A 15,099-nucleotide genomic window follows, 5' to 3' on the forward strand; every position below is an offset into this window, starting at 1 on the left:
AGGCATTAGCTTAGGCTGAGGTAAGTGCTGCGAAGAAAGCTAGAGAAAGATAAGGAAGTCATGGAAAGAGCAGGGAAAAAGAACATTCCAGGCAGAAAGACAAGCCAGAAGAAGGCTCTAAGGTGAACAAAATTTTGGTGGATATGAGAAAAGGGAAAGAAAACCCATGTGGCTGGGTCTAATTAAAAGAGGAAAATCCAGGGGTGCCTGGGTGGCTCAGTCGGTTAAGTGGCTGCCTTCAGCTCAGGTCATGATCTCTGGGTCCTGAGATGGAGCCCCACATTGGGCTTCCTGCCCAGCAGGGAGCTGGCTTCTCCCTATCCCTCAGGCCCTCCCCACTGCTCATTCACTCTCTCTGTCTCTCTTTCTCAGGGCAAGAAATTTAGGCTTGATTCTAAAGTTTGCAAACGCTACTGGAGACTAATGATGTCACATGAGTGATCTACTTTACATCAGAAATATTCGTGGCTGTATTTCAGAGAACTCTGAGAGCAAGAACACAAATAAAGGGAATAAAAGACCAACTAGGAGTCCAAGGCATATTTATTTTTTTAAAGCACATAACTCTGATAGATTAAAGTATGGACTTCAATTCACATGGCAGTATAAACAAGCAGCAGTAGACCCCTCCTGGAGTGTACTGTTGAAATAGGGAGAAGGGTTCGTAAGAGACAGTCCTTACGCTGTGGCTGAGGAAGAACTGTTAGTGTGGTGTACCCCATACGGGTGAAAGGAACACCAAGAGAGGTCAAGAGGTGGCTTGAAGAAAGGCCTAAAGGTGATCCTAAAGCTAGAAGAAGCAGAAGCTGCCAGAATGAGGGATTTATTGCCAAGTAATGTCCACAGGATAAAATGGCATAGGTTTCAACATAGGGAACCAAAATAGTCATGGATAAAAATCTACAAGTCATTAAAGACAATGTTGTGTGGATGTTTTAAGACAGACTGGAGTCACATGGAGAGTGGCTGTAAATAACAGCATGTAAATAGCCATAATGGATGAAAGTCCACGATAAATAACCTTACTGAAGATACAATGCAACATGATTGATGGGCCAACTAGTTGCCAAGGCCAGCTGCTTTAATGGCCCCCTTACTTCATCCTGATTTTATTTACTGGGGAATAATGCAGTTGCATCTTACATGTAGAAACAAGCTGTCTAAGTGAATGGGACAGCTTTGAGAATGGAGCGGGTGGTGAAATACCATTTTCCAGAAGGGTGAAATTACCACGCAGTTTATATAGAAACTTGTGTGTTTAATTAGGGCACCGGGGTCAGCATTAAAATAGTGATTCCCTGACTATTACTACCATTCACAGTAGACTCTCCCACCCCAGATTATTGCTTTCCTCTGCTCTGTAAGAAAGGGAAACAAAGTGTTTCTAGAAAGATGGTCTTTGGACTGACTGCCTTGAAATAATTTCATCAGAAGCTGGCATTGAGGTTTTGAAAATGGAATTAAATCCAGGTTTCTTCTTGGCAACAGAATAATTATGGATACTCATGGATAAAAATATTTATGGAAGATGAATTTGAGGAAGAGAAGAAGAAATAAAAGACTAATTCATTTCTTTACCTCTCCTTAAAGAGTATTACCCTGCACCACCCCTACCGCTACCAAAACCACTAGCTTAAGTCAAGAAAAAAGATATTTATAGCCAGAGAACAGCAAGGAGATTGCTTAATGTGTTCTGAGATGATTAGCACTTGTTTTTCTTTAATTCATCAGGAGAAATCATAAAAATACCTTTTTTCAGGCTTTTACTGCCATTTAGGAAAAAAAGTATAGCTTTGTGAACCCTTCTCCTGCTCCCCTAGGTTAATTTATTATTCCTTGTTTTTTCCACAAGGCTTGTTCATAGTGTAACATTCACCCTGTTTATTACATTTAACCTCCTATTTTCCTCTCTTGCCAGCTATTTTATTCCTAGTGTCTAAGGCATTGTTGACCATGTAATAGGTACAGGGCCTTCCCTTTTCAATAGTATATAGTAAATCCTTTTAAACTCTTATCTCTAATGAATAGGGAATCAGTAATACTGCATACTATAATACATATTTCAGAATAAGAACTGTTGTTGGTTTGAAAGTTCACAGGCTTTTCATTATGGTAATGAGAGCCCTCGCTAAAACTTACCACCAACAAACAATTAAAAATCTACCATGTACTTCTATATAAGAAATGAATAAGACCATTGCAATTCTCCAAGAGAAAGCAAAGACAAAGATAAAATATTTGTTAGTAAAAGATGATGCTTAAACAACTGTCATAAGGCTTATATCCCAAGGGGAACAAGAGAACATGATTAAAATATCAGCTTTGCTCTATCAGTGCCCTATTCACTGTGTGAGTCCTACTGATTCAGTGGCTTATCGAATTCCCACAATGGCACTGATTTGGTAGGCATCACTATACAAATTTTATAGATGGAAAAAATGGACTCTGAAGTTCCTTAAGGCCGCAAGTTGGTGGGCTCGGATTGAAAACCACCCTTACTTTTTCCCTACACCTCCCAGGTAGTAAGAGTGGAGAGAATGGAGACGTCACGGTGGGAATTGGGGAATATTTCACGTTCCAGCAGGTCTTGGCACGGAGGGTGCAGTACTGCATTCATACAGATGAATGAGGAGGAAGAAGGTTTATAGGTGAGAAGCATAATAAATACACAAAAGAAAATCTACCGGTTGAATGCAAGAGTTGAAGTTATGAAGAGCAGAGATAAAGTTTTAGATGTGTGTACAAGAGAATGGAGTAAATAATGGAATGTGTGACCCGCTTTTTGTTTTTGAGAAGGCTATATTTCAGAAGGGAGAAATGAGAGGCAAACATCTACTTTAATTGATAGATGAATGCCCCAGCTGCTTCTCTAAGGAAATCCAAGTGAAAAGACACCATTAGGAATCAACAAGGTTAAAGTGGAGGAAGAATAATGAGCGCTCATGTGTGGTCAATAACTCAGGGGTCGCACTGAGAACGCGGTTCTTGTTACACATGTGTGTCAGAACATAGAAGGCCCTTGGTATTTACATTCGGGTTAGTTGAATCATGATTGGATGGATTGGAATATTGCCAACTTTGTGCTTTAGGTTTTGGTAAAAGAAGTAATAATAAAGACAGTAGAGCTAACATGAATAGGATTTTTCTAATTGCCAGGCATTGTTACATATGTGCATTATCTTGTTTAATTCTCATTTTCAAACCTGAGATCTATAGTCTGTTATTATTTACCTTTTTATAGAAGATGACACCAAGGCAGAATAATATTAAGAAATTTAACATTAGGAGGTACCTGAAGGACTCAGTTTGGTTAAGTGTCTGCCTTCAGCTCAGGTCATGATCCCATGCCCCGAGATCAAGCTCCAAGTAGGGCTCCTTGTTCAGCGGGAGTCTGCTTCCCCCCTTCCTCTCCCCCTGCTCATGCCCCTCTCTCTCTCTCAAATAAATAACTAAAATCTTTTTAAAAAGAAATTTAACATGAATAAAAGAGTAAGTAAGCAGATTTTCTAAACTATGATGCTCTATTGCATTGTAATTAGTTATCCACAGGTGCCCTACGAGACCCAAGAGATTTTTAATATTGGTGGTAAGTTTTCATAGGAAATATTAATTTCTATGAATGGGAACTTCTAGCTTTGTCTTCCTTTTATTAGATATTTGTCTCTGTAGATAATATGACTTCATCATATCAGAATTTCTAATAACTTCCAACTGTGTCCACAACAATTATAACATCTCAGAACATCACTTTTATCACAGGAAAAAAAATCAATGATTAAGATTAGGTTAAAATACCACCCATGTGTAGAATTATTCACAATATGCACACTTTAGTTAGGAAAATCTTTTCAACAAATTTAGCAAATTTAGGGCTTAAGAATTCAAAAAATCTAGGGCAAGGAACACACTTTATCCGGATACACTGAAACAGCCAGAGCTGAGGAATGAAGTGTTTTTAGTTGAAATCCTTTTACAGATCAGAATACTCTGGGCTGGAAAGTTTGAGGACAGGTAAGAAAACCAGCGTGGTCCCAAAAGCTGTTACATACAACGGTTATACAGATTATAAAACCGAGACCCAGAAAGAAGTCAACACGTTGGGCGCCTGGGTGGCTCAGTGGGTTAGGCCGCTGCCTTCGGCTCAGGTCATGATCTGGGATCAAGTCCCGCATCGGGCTCTCTGCTCAGCAGTGAGCCTGCTTCCCTTCCTCTCTCTCTGCCTGTCTCTCTGCCTACTTATGATCTCTCTCTGTCAAATAAATAAATAAAAATCTTTAAAAAAAAAAAAAAAAAACATAAAATAGGAATCCTAACAGCACATCTTTAAAAAAAAAAAAAAAAGTCAACACGTTTTGTAATTCAGCCAGTTCTACTTATCAGTGTGGTGTTTTTTCTATATACATAAGTGCCTGGAGATATGGTTATATAGTGCAGAAAAGTGAACACAAACCCCCCAGAATTATTCTTTTTGACTGTTAGCATACAATAAGAAAGAGCTTGGGTTCCTGGGATTCCAGTTTATAGTCTGGCTGCTGTTCAGTCACATTAACTAGACCAGATTTTTTTGGTCTTATTTGGCTTTGCTTAGCTACACAGGGCCTTGGTGTAAAACAGGGCCAAAATGAAACAAGAATATGTTTTTCCTTAATCCACATTTTCTGCTTGGTGAAAATGAAGAGTGTTACCCTCAGGATCTCAATGACAATTTTCTCCAATTTTCTCAGCAAGTAGTTGAGAATTATCTTATCAACACCACTGTTTTTATTTCCTTTTTTTTTTTTCACAATAAAATATTTTTATTTTATTTATCTATCTTAATTATGTTCATTAGTTTTTGATGTAGTGTTCCGCGATTCATTAGTTGCGTGTAGCACCAAGAGCTCATCACAACACGTGTCCTCCTTAATACCCATCACCTGTTACACCGTCCCCCCAATCCCCTCCCCTCTGAAATCCTCAGTTTGTTTCCCAGGATCCATAGTCTCTCTTGGTTTGTCTCCCTCTCGGATTTCTCCCCCTTCGGATTTCCCTTCCTTCCCCTACGGTCCGCTGCTGTATTGCTTATGTTCCACATATAAGTGAAACCATATGATAATTGTCTTTCTCTGCTGGACTTACTTCACTTAACATGATCAGTCCTGGGAGTAAGACAAAACACCACAGGTATAGCGGATAGAAAAATGATCCAAAAAAAGTCTTTTAAAAGCCCAAATTTGTCCTCTGCTTTCCCTCGCTTTTGTAGAGAAGCTAGCATACTATGGCCTGACAATTGATGGATGTACCTCTGACCTAATCCAACATCATCTTACCCTCCTCCCGAGCGACCTTCCTTTCGCTGTCTCCCCCACCACTCTATCTCCTCTATCCCAGAGCTTCTCAAAATTTAATGTGCATATGAATCACCTCTGAACTTTGTTAAAAGGTAGATTTTCATTCAGTAGATCTAGGATGGATCCGGAGATTCTGTATTTCTAATAAGCTTCTAGAAGTGCTAATCTGCAGGCCATATTTTGAGTGGTAAGCCTCTATTTTACTTTTATAATTTACAGTTGAAAGCATGAAGGTAGAGTTTGGAGGAGAAAATAATTAATTTATTTCTCCTTTTCTTCCCATTCTTCACAGAGAAACCCATGTTCCTTTTCTTTGCAAACAATTAGAAGCAATTGTGATCACCTGGGATTTTTAAGAAGCACAGACAGTATTATTTTTTTTTAATTTTTTCACAGACAGTATTTTTAAATCATGATTATTCTAAGGAAATTTCTAAGACTAAAGTGATTTCATCTAAAGCTGTGAAACAGTCATAAAGGGTGAGCAACAGCCTCCTGAGAGAGGCAACAGGTAGTGAGGACCCGCTGAGGAGGCAGAGAACAGAGAGGTCATAAAACTTGCTCTGGGAATTAAGGAAATAGAGTTGTATAGGATTTCACTTCAGGTGATTTAAGTTTACAGACAGCCAAAACAAAGAATCAGTGACTGTGAAGAAGAATTCTTAAAAAAAAAAAAAAGTGCTGTTTTATATGGAAAATACTTAGAAGGCTGCTGGGTAAAATAATTTTAAAATTAAAGTACAAAATTGTATATTAATCTTTTCTAAGCTGGATGTTTTATTGAACTGTAGAGTTGTCAAAGGTCTATCTATATGTAGGTGCATGCACATGCACACGCCCAAGTACACACACACACAAATACCTCAACATTTTATTATTTATTTATTTATTTATTTATTTATTTATTTTAGTTTTATGGTTTTTAATACCTCAATATTTTAAATGGCTTCTTGAGAATGTTGTGACTGATTTATCACAGAGGTTAACTGGAAATGTTACGAGTCGTTCTCTAATGTTAAGGGCAGGGCTACAATCTGGAGTCTATTTGATACTCTACTTGATAATTTTGTTAAATCAGTATATGTAGATGTCATTATTTTAGAATGATAAAATATACCTTTTGAATGATCTATTCTCTCCCATATTCTGCACTTCGTTGGCCATTACAGGACACAAGTGGAAAAGTAGGTTCATGCTATTGTTTAGAAGTAGGATTATTTGCTTTGTTGCCATCATTGAACTATCCTTACAGATATATAGATTTGTGTATTTAACATTCGCTTCTCCAATAACAGTTACACAGAGGTGCAGGCTTAGATCTTTCCTGAGATAAGGAACTAAAATATTTTCTTAACTAATGGATGGATAATGATGCTATCAAGTTTGTTTCTTCTGCAAATTCATGTTTGGACACTGTATTCAGATTCCCTTTGACTGTGCATTTAAGTATCAGATACCACCTAAATGTCAGAGGGGGGGAAACGAGACTAATCTTGACAGTCTGGAAGAGCAATGTTGTCAAAGGTCATCAACAAGTCTGACAAAACAGTCCTCATTAACAGTGTCTGTCAGCACCTCCATTTGGAAGTCATTTGGATATTTGCAGTGACCCCATCAGTTCTGATTGGCTGGGCAGTGACCTTGACCAGGGAGAAACCTCTTCAGTGTAGCTCATACAATGCACTGTAGGTGGAATCCAGGATGACAGATGGCAATGGGGTCAGCAAAGAGGAACTTGTCCATCACTGCTATTGAACATGAAGCCACTCAACAGCATAGTTCAACTGGCCCAGGAGCTGTAGTTTGCATATGCCACGAGAGAGTTGTTCAAGTTCCTTTATTTTTAAAGAAATGCTATAGTCTCATAATCTCAGAGTTCACGAGACTGATGAATAAGTGGGGGAAAAAAAGCATAGCTGTTGGAGGTTAGCAATAAACTAGACATTTCAAAACTTGTCTTTGACTCAGTAGCTAAGCCCTGAAAATTCATACTGGCTCTATCTTTATTGTGGGTAAATTCCTGATCAAAAACTAGCTTCTGAAATATTTTTCTTCATTCTCACTAACAAACTGGGTTAGTAAGAATAATTACTTTGCTCTTCTGCTAGACACATCTCTTCCTTTTACCTTCCTCACATATCAGATTCAATATGAAATATAATTGTGAGAATAGAATACATTATATTTTCTAAGTTCTAGACTGTAAAAGCAATTATAACTTATTCTTGAAATAATTAACTTTTGATAGAATAATATGGATCTGTTTTTTTGTAGTTACAGTAGCACTTCTTTTTAACATAAAGCATTGGGAATAGATTGGATATTGAATGCCATATGGCACAGCATTTTGATTCTGGGCTCTGAGTATGTCATTCAAAAAACACAAGGCACATTGACAGGCTAAGGACCTAACAGAACCACACCTGTGAACTAGGGTAAAATGATAAATCAATAAGAAAATACACATAACTTTCATTTACTCGTGGAATTTTTTTAAAAGATTTTATTTATTTATTTGACAGAGAGAGAGAGATCACAAATAGGCAGAGAGACAGACAGAGAGGGGTGGGGGAAGCAGGCTCCCTGATGAGTGGAGAGCCCAATGTGGGACTTGATCCCAGGACCCTGGGATCATGACCTGAGCTGAAGGCAGAGGCTTAACCCACTGAGCCACCCAGGCACCCACTCATGGAATTTTTAACAATCTAGAGAAACTTTTAGAACTTAAGACTTTTGTTCCCTCCTCGCTGCTCAGGATTTTCTTCCAAATCTTCATCATTGACTTCCTCCTTGTAATGTTTTTAGACCAAATAGCCAATCAGTCCCAACCAAAAATGAATAAAAAATGACATTAATTTATTTCATAGAAAAATAAATTATTAAAACTAGAAGGAAACAGGTGATGTAATTAAATTGATTTCCTGTCCTGCGGGTTTTTCAATGTCCACATCTAGCATTTATTTATTTGTTTGTTGAGGTATAATAGACATACAACATTATATTACAGCCAGTTGTACAATGTACTGATTTTGATATTTATATATATTGTGAATGAGCACTATAATAAGTTCAGTTTCCCCCTGCTACCATATAAAATTATATATTATGCAATATAACATTATTGACTATAGTCCCCATATTGTACAGTATATCCTCATGATTATTTATATCATGGCTGGAAGTTTGTACCTCTTGACCATTTTCTCCAGTTTCACCTCCCCCACCTTCCCTTCCCTCTGGCAACCATCAGTTTGTTCCCTGCCTCTCCATTTTGTTTTGTTTGTTTGTCTATTTTGTTTTTTAGAGTCCGCACATAAGTGAAATCATATGCTCCTTGCCTTTCTCTGTCTGACCTATTTCCTGGACCATCTGTATTATCATTACTGGTAAGATTTATTCTTCTCTATAGCTGAGTCATATTCCATTGTATATATACCACATTTCTTTAGGTTGTTTCCATATCTTTGCTATTATAAATAATGATACATTGAACATAAAGGTGTATGTGTCTTTTCAAATTAGTGTTTTTATTTTCTTTGGAGAAATACCCAGAAAAAAAAAAAACTCTAGATCATATGAAATTTCTATTTTTAGTTTTTAAAGGAAACTTCATACTGTTTTTCACTGTGGCTTTACATTCCCAAATTTACATTCCCAAGATGGTGCACAAGGGTTCCCTTTCCTCCATATTCTGTCTAACACTTGCTATTTTGGGGCTTTTTAGAATAGCCAATTTTTGTTATTCAACTGTATGAGTTTGTATTTATCTTGGCTACTAACCCTTTATTGGACATATGATTTGACATATCTTTTCCCATTCAGTAGGTTATCTTTATTTTGTTCATTTTTTTTTTCTCCAAGAGCAATGTCAAGTTGCATACAGCCTATGTTTTCTTCTAGGAATTTTACGGTTTCAGGTATCATATTCAAGATAATTTTTGTGTGTGGTAGAAGATAGTAATCCAGTTTCATTCTTTTGCATGGAGCTGTCCACTGGTTCCAACACATTTTATTGAAGAGACTTTTCCTTGTATATTCTTGCCTCCTTTGTCATGAACTAATTGACTATATATACATGTGGGTCTATTTCTGGGCTCTCTATTCTGTTCCATTATATATGTATCTGTTTTCATGCCAATGCCATACTGTTTTGATTAGTATGGATTTTTTTAAAAAAGATTTTATTTATTTATTTGACAAACAGAGATTACAAGTAGGCAAGAGAGGCAGGCAGGGAGAGAGAGGAGGAAGCAGACTCTCCTTGGAGCAGAGAACCCGATGCAGGGCTCGATCCAGGACCCTGGGATCATGACCTGAGCTGAAAGCAGAGGCTTTAACCCACTGAGCCACCCCGGCACCCCTCATATGGCTTTTAATAGAGTTTTACATTAGGAAGAATGGTGCCTTCAGCTTTTTTCTGTTTTTCAAGACTGTCTGTGATGGCTCTTCAAGGCCCTCCACAGTTCCATGCAAATTTTAAGATTTTTTTGCTTTATTTCTGTGAAAAATGTCATTGGAATTTTGACAGTGATTGCAGTGAATCATACATTGCTTTGGATAGTATGGACATTTTAACAATATTAATTCTTCTAATCCCAAGCATGGAATATCTTTCTATTTATTTGTGTCTCCTTAATTTTTTTTCATTAATGTCATAATTTTCAGCGTACAGTTCTTTCATCTCATTAGCTACCTTATTAATGCAACTATAAATGGGATTATTTTCTTAATTTCTCATTCTGCTAGTTTGTACTCAGTATATAGAAACAGAACAGATTTCTGCATATTAATTTTGCATCCTGTAACTTCACTGAATTTATGTATTAGTTCTAACAGTTTTTTGGTGAAGCCTTTAGGATTTTCTGTATATAATATCATGTGATCTGCAGATAGTGACATTTTACTTCTTTCCAATTTGGATACTTTTCTTCCTTTCTTTTGCCTAATGGATGTGTCTAGAACTTCCAATATTATGTTGGATAAAAATGGTGAGAGTAGGCATCCTTGTCTTGTTCCTGATCTTAGAGGAAGTACTTCCAGGTTTTCAGCTTTGAGTATGACTTTGTGTATAGAATTTTCATAAATGGCCTTTATTATATAAGTTACATCTCTTCTATGCTCACTTTTTAAAAGTTTTGATCATAAATGGATGCTGAATTTTGTCATATGCTTTTTCTGCATCAGTTGAAATACTCATACAGTTTTTATCCTTTGTTTTATTAACTTAGTGGCTCACATTGATTGGTTTGTGGATATTTAGCCATCCATATATCCCTGATATTTGCTATTCCCTTTCTTCTACTAAATTTGGGCTTTATTTTTCTTTTTCTATACCTTGACATGTAATGCTAGGTGGTTTACTTGAGATTTTTTTGGTTTATTTCTTGATGTAGGCATTTATTGCTATGAGCTTCCCTCTTAAAACTTCTTTTGCTCTACCCCATATGTTTAGGTCTGTTTTATTTCCATTTTCACTTGTCTCAAGGTATTTTTTTAAATTCCCTTTGATTTCTTCTTTGACCCATTGGCTCTTCAGCAGCATGTTGTTTAATCTTTACATATATGTGAATTTTCCAGTTTTACTTTTTTTTCTTGTTCCTGAGTAGAATACTAACTTTATTTTATATCAAATTAAACTTATATGAATTTTCAAAATGTAAAAAATCAAGGTTTTTAAACAACATCAAGTAAAAATCAGGAATGTTCATCTTCATATCAAAAAAAAAAAAGTTCAAGTAGAGATTCAACAAAAATCATATAAAATCTGAAGTGAATGGCCAAAATTTAAAATTATTGGTAGATAGCTCTTCAATTTTAAAGGACCCCTCAGTATACTTTGGTTTGAAACAACAAAAAAGGACTATTGATTAAAACATGAAAAACATTTCCAGAAAAGTATCCAATTTGAAAAATAAAAAATTAAACCGATAGTAAATAAGAAAAATACAACATATGCTGAACAAAGGGGGACTGAAAAAGGCAACCAGTCTTTACAGGAATCAAGACAACAATGTTTTTCCTTATTGATTTTCTGTCCAGATGGTCTATTAGTGCAAGTGGGGTATTAAAATCCCCTACTATTATTGTACTGCTATTTCTCCATTTAGGTCTATTAATACTGGCTTTATGTTTTTAGGTGTTACTATATAGGGTGCATGAATATTTACAAATGTTATAACCACTTGTTGGATTGACCACTTTATCATATGTAAATATTTCTTTTTCTCTTATTACGGTCTTTGTCTTAAAGTCTATTTTTCTGATATAAGTATGGCCACCTCACCTTCCTTTTGGTTTTCATTCATATGGAGTCTTTTAGTCTTTATTATCTTTACTTTTAGTCTGTATATATCTTTACTTCTGAGGTGAGTCTCTTGTAAGCAGCTTATAGACAGTATTTTTTAATCCATTAAGCCCTTTCTGTCTTTTGATTGAAGAGTAGTCCATTGATGTTTAAAATAATCATAGTTATGTACATATTGCCATTTTGTTCATTGTTCTATGGTTGTTTTGTAGTTTATCCCTATTTCTTTCTTTTTCTCTTGCTCTTTTCCCTTGTGGCTGATGAATTTCTTTAATGTTATGTCTACATTCCACTCTTATTTCCTCTTGTGTACCAACCATAGGTCTGCTTTGTGGTTATAATGTGGTTGACAGGTATCAGCCCATATGTATACCGATCTACTTTAAGTTGAAAGCAAGTTAAGTTTGAATACCCTCTAAAACTCTATATTTTTACTGCCATTTTCCCATGTTTCATGTTTTTGATGCCACAATTTGCATCCTTTTCTTTTGTGTATGCCTTAACTAATTATTATAATTATACTTATTTTTAATACTTTGTCTCTTAACCTTCATGCTAGCTTTGTAAGTGATGAGTCTACTACCTTTACTATATAATTACCTTTACCAGTGAGATTTTACTTCCACATGTTTTCTTATTACTAATTAGTGCCCTTTCTTTTCAGCTTAAAAAAGTCATTTCTTTTAAAAGTCAACATTTCTTTCAAGATTGATTTAGTGGTGATGAATGCCTTTAGCTTTTGCTTGTGTGGAGTACTCTTATCTCTCCTTCAATTCTGAATGATGACCGTGCCAGGTAGAGTATTCCTGGTTGGAAGGTTTTTTGCTTTCCACACTTTGTATCTATTATGCCACTCCCTTCTGGCCTATAAAGTTTCTTTGGAAAAAAATCTGCCGATTGTCTTATGGGGATTATTAATTTGTAACGAGTTGTTTTTCTCTTGCTAGACTTAAGATTTTCCTGTATCTTTAACTTTTGACATTTTAAATATAATATGCTTGGTGTGTTTCTGTGGGTTCATTTAGTAAAACTTCTCTGGGTTTCCTGGATCTGCATATCTTTTCATTCTCCAAAGTAGCAAAGTTCTCAGTCGTTACTTTTCAAATAAGAAGAATTCTCTCCCTTATCCTTCTGGGACCCCTGTAATGTGAATATTAGTCCTTTTAATGTTGTCTCATAAGTCCCCTAAGCTATCTTCAGTTTTTTCATTCTTTTTCCTCTTTTTTGTTCTGATTGGTAAATTCCATTGCCATGTCTTGGGATCACTTTGTTTTGCTTCATCCTGTCTGTTGTTGAAGCCCTCCAGTGTGTTTTTCAGTTCAGTTAGTGTATGGCAAGGTCATGGGGTGGTGCTGGACTGTGGTATGCCTGTCCATCAGGTTTAGTGGGACATTGAGTCTAGGGGGTATAGGGCCAGGGTAGGCCTGCCTGCTTAGCAGGACTGCACCACAGGTGAGTGGGGAGCCAGGACAAGCTTCCCCTGCCCGGTTTAGTGGCATGGACCTGTAGAGGAGTGCAAGGGTATAGTAAGTGCTGCTAGCAACATAATAGGATAGTGCAAAAGTGGCACCAACCAGTATCCTCATCTCGCAAGAAAATTCCAATAAATCCCTATTCCTCTGGCAAACACTTTAAGGTATGAATGAATCCTTTCATATAGGGTCAAAGAAGCACTTTCAACCTGTTACTTTTGCACTGAGTGCTGAGGCCAGTGAGTCTGTGCATGATTCTTTAAGAACAGAGCCTTAGTTTTCTGCGCATCCTTTGTGTCTCCTGAGCAGAAGCCCTGTTGGCTTTCAAAGCCAGATATTTTGGGGCTTGTCTCTGTGCAGGTCCCAAAGGTTGGCATGCTTGATATGGGGGCTCAAACACCTTACTCCTCAGGGATATTCTATTTGTGAGATTCTCCTGCTTGTGAGTTACCCCACCAGGATAAAGGTTTTAGGCAACACCATGTATCTGTCTCTCCTGCCCCATCTTGATGTGGTTTTTTTATTCTCCGTAGTGGAGGATCTTGTTTAGCTAGTTTTCAGGTCTGTTTCAGAAAGAAGTGTTTTATATGCAGCTATAGATTTGGGCTGTCCATTGGAGGAGGTTAGTTTAGGGTCTTCCTATTCTGTCATCTTGAACTGCCCTCCCTATATCTGGCATTTAGAATGCCTCGCACATATTTAGAACATGATGAGAATCCTTATACTGAATTCTGCTTAGTAATTACACATCAGCATTCTTCCCTATTCTAGTTTGAAAAGGAGCTTGCTGCAAGGCAAAATATTTTCCTGACCACCCAGATCCCCATAAGCAGACATTTATGGTTCAGTTATCAATTTAATTTTCTTCATTTGGTCATTTTATACATAACAGATGACATCATCCAGATGGCTTTTAGGATAATGCTTCATTTTCACTGAAACACTTTGCCTAACTGAATTTGAGATACTTCCCATTTGGGTACAGCAGCTTTTATAAAAATTGCCTCAACCACACTCATTACAGCTAAATTTACACCACCTGTTTTAATGTGCATATTGTCATGACCCACTGAGACTGCATTAAGTAATTAAGAGACAGACCTTATAGTGTCATTTGTTGTAACTGAATCTGTGGATTCAATCATAGCCACCTGAAAGTGCCTGGGGCTACAGGACTAGGGCGCAACCTGCTGAGTCAAGCCCTGGGGGTCCAAATGGGGGTACATTAATTTGTGACCCCGTTGTGCTGTTTTCAGTCCCGTTTTAATTAGTCACAAAACACAGCATAAGCCAAGTTGTTTAACAAAACCATCCAAGACAGATTCTTTCCTTAGAAAAGATCTGAAACAGAGCTAAAGATAAAAGAAGATCACCAGTTGAGGAGACATTAATCTTAGCTGCCTTTTTAAGGCACAGTTTATTTCCTAAAAAGAGCTGAATCCCCTGTTTGCTGCAGGCTTTCTGATTTTCTAAAAACTAAAAGAAACAGCCATTTTGAAGTGCTAATGCAACTGTAAACACAATTCATTTTATTTGAGTTTTTATAGTTCTACTGGAGAAGGGCTGTGCAGCTGTTGTTTGCTAAATTGTCGTTTGTTGGGTTAAAAGTTCGTCACACTCATCCAAAGTATGGTCACTGCTCAGGAATCAGATGACCACACCAAAGCTACACACTATATGGGTCATATAATTTATTTTGGATCAGCTTCTTTCCAGATGCTAAAATCTGGTGTATTTATTAAGAATTGGCTTAAGCCCTGATTCACTCTGGAATTCAACTGAAACAGACTAATTGAATGGGACTCTTCCCAACACATATGTCTCCTCCAAGCTGAAAGTGATTTAGGGTTTTGATGGCACTTAGTGACCATTGGGTAGATTTGTACTCATTCTAGTCAGATCACATGTCACAGTGTTTCCACCCTACAAGAAATCTTGAGGTGAATATTTCCCAGATGGCTTTTTCAGACAAAGGACTCTTACAAAAGAAGAA

This window comes from Mustela nigripes, chromosome 4 (genome assembly GCF_022355385.1).
Source record: "Mustela nigripes isolate SB6536 chromosome 4, MUSNIG.SB6536, whole genome shotgun sequence".
NCBI lineage: Eukaryota > Metazoa > Chordata > Mammalia > Carnivora > Mustelidae > Mustela > Mustela nigripes.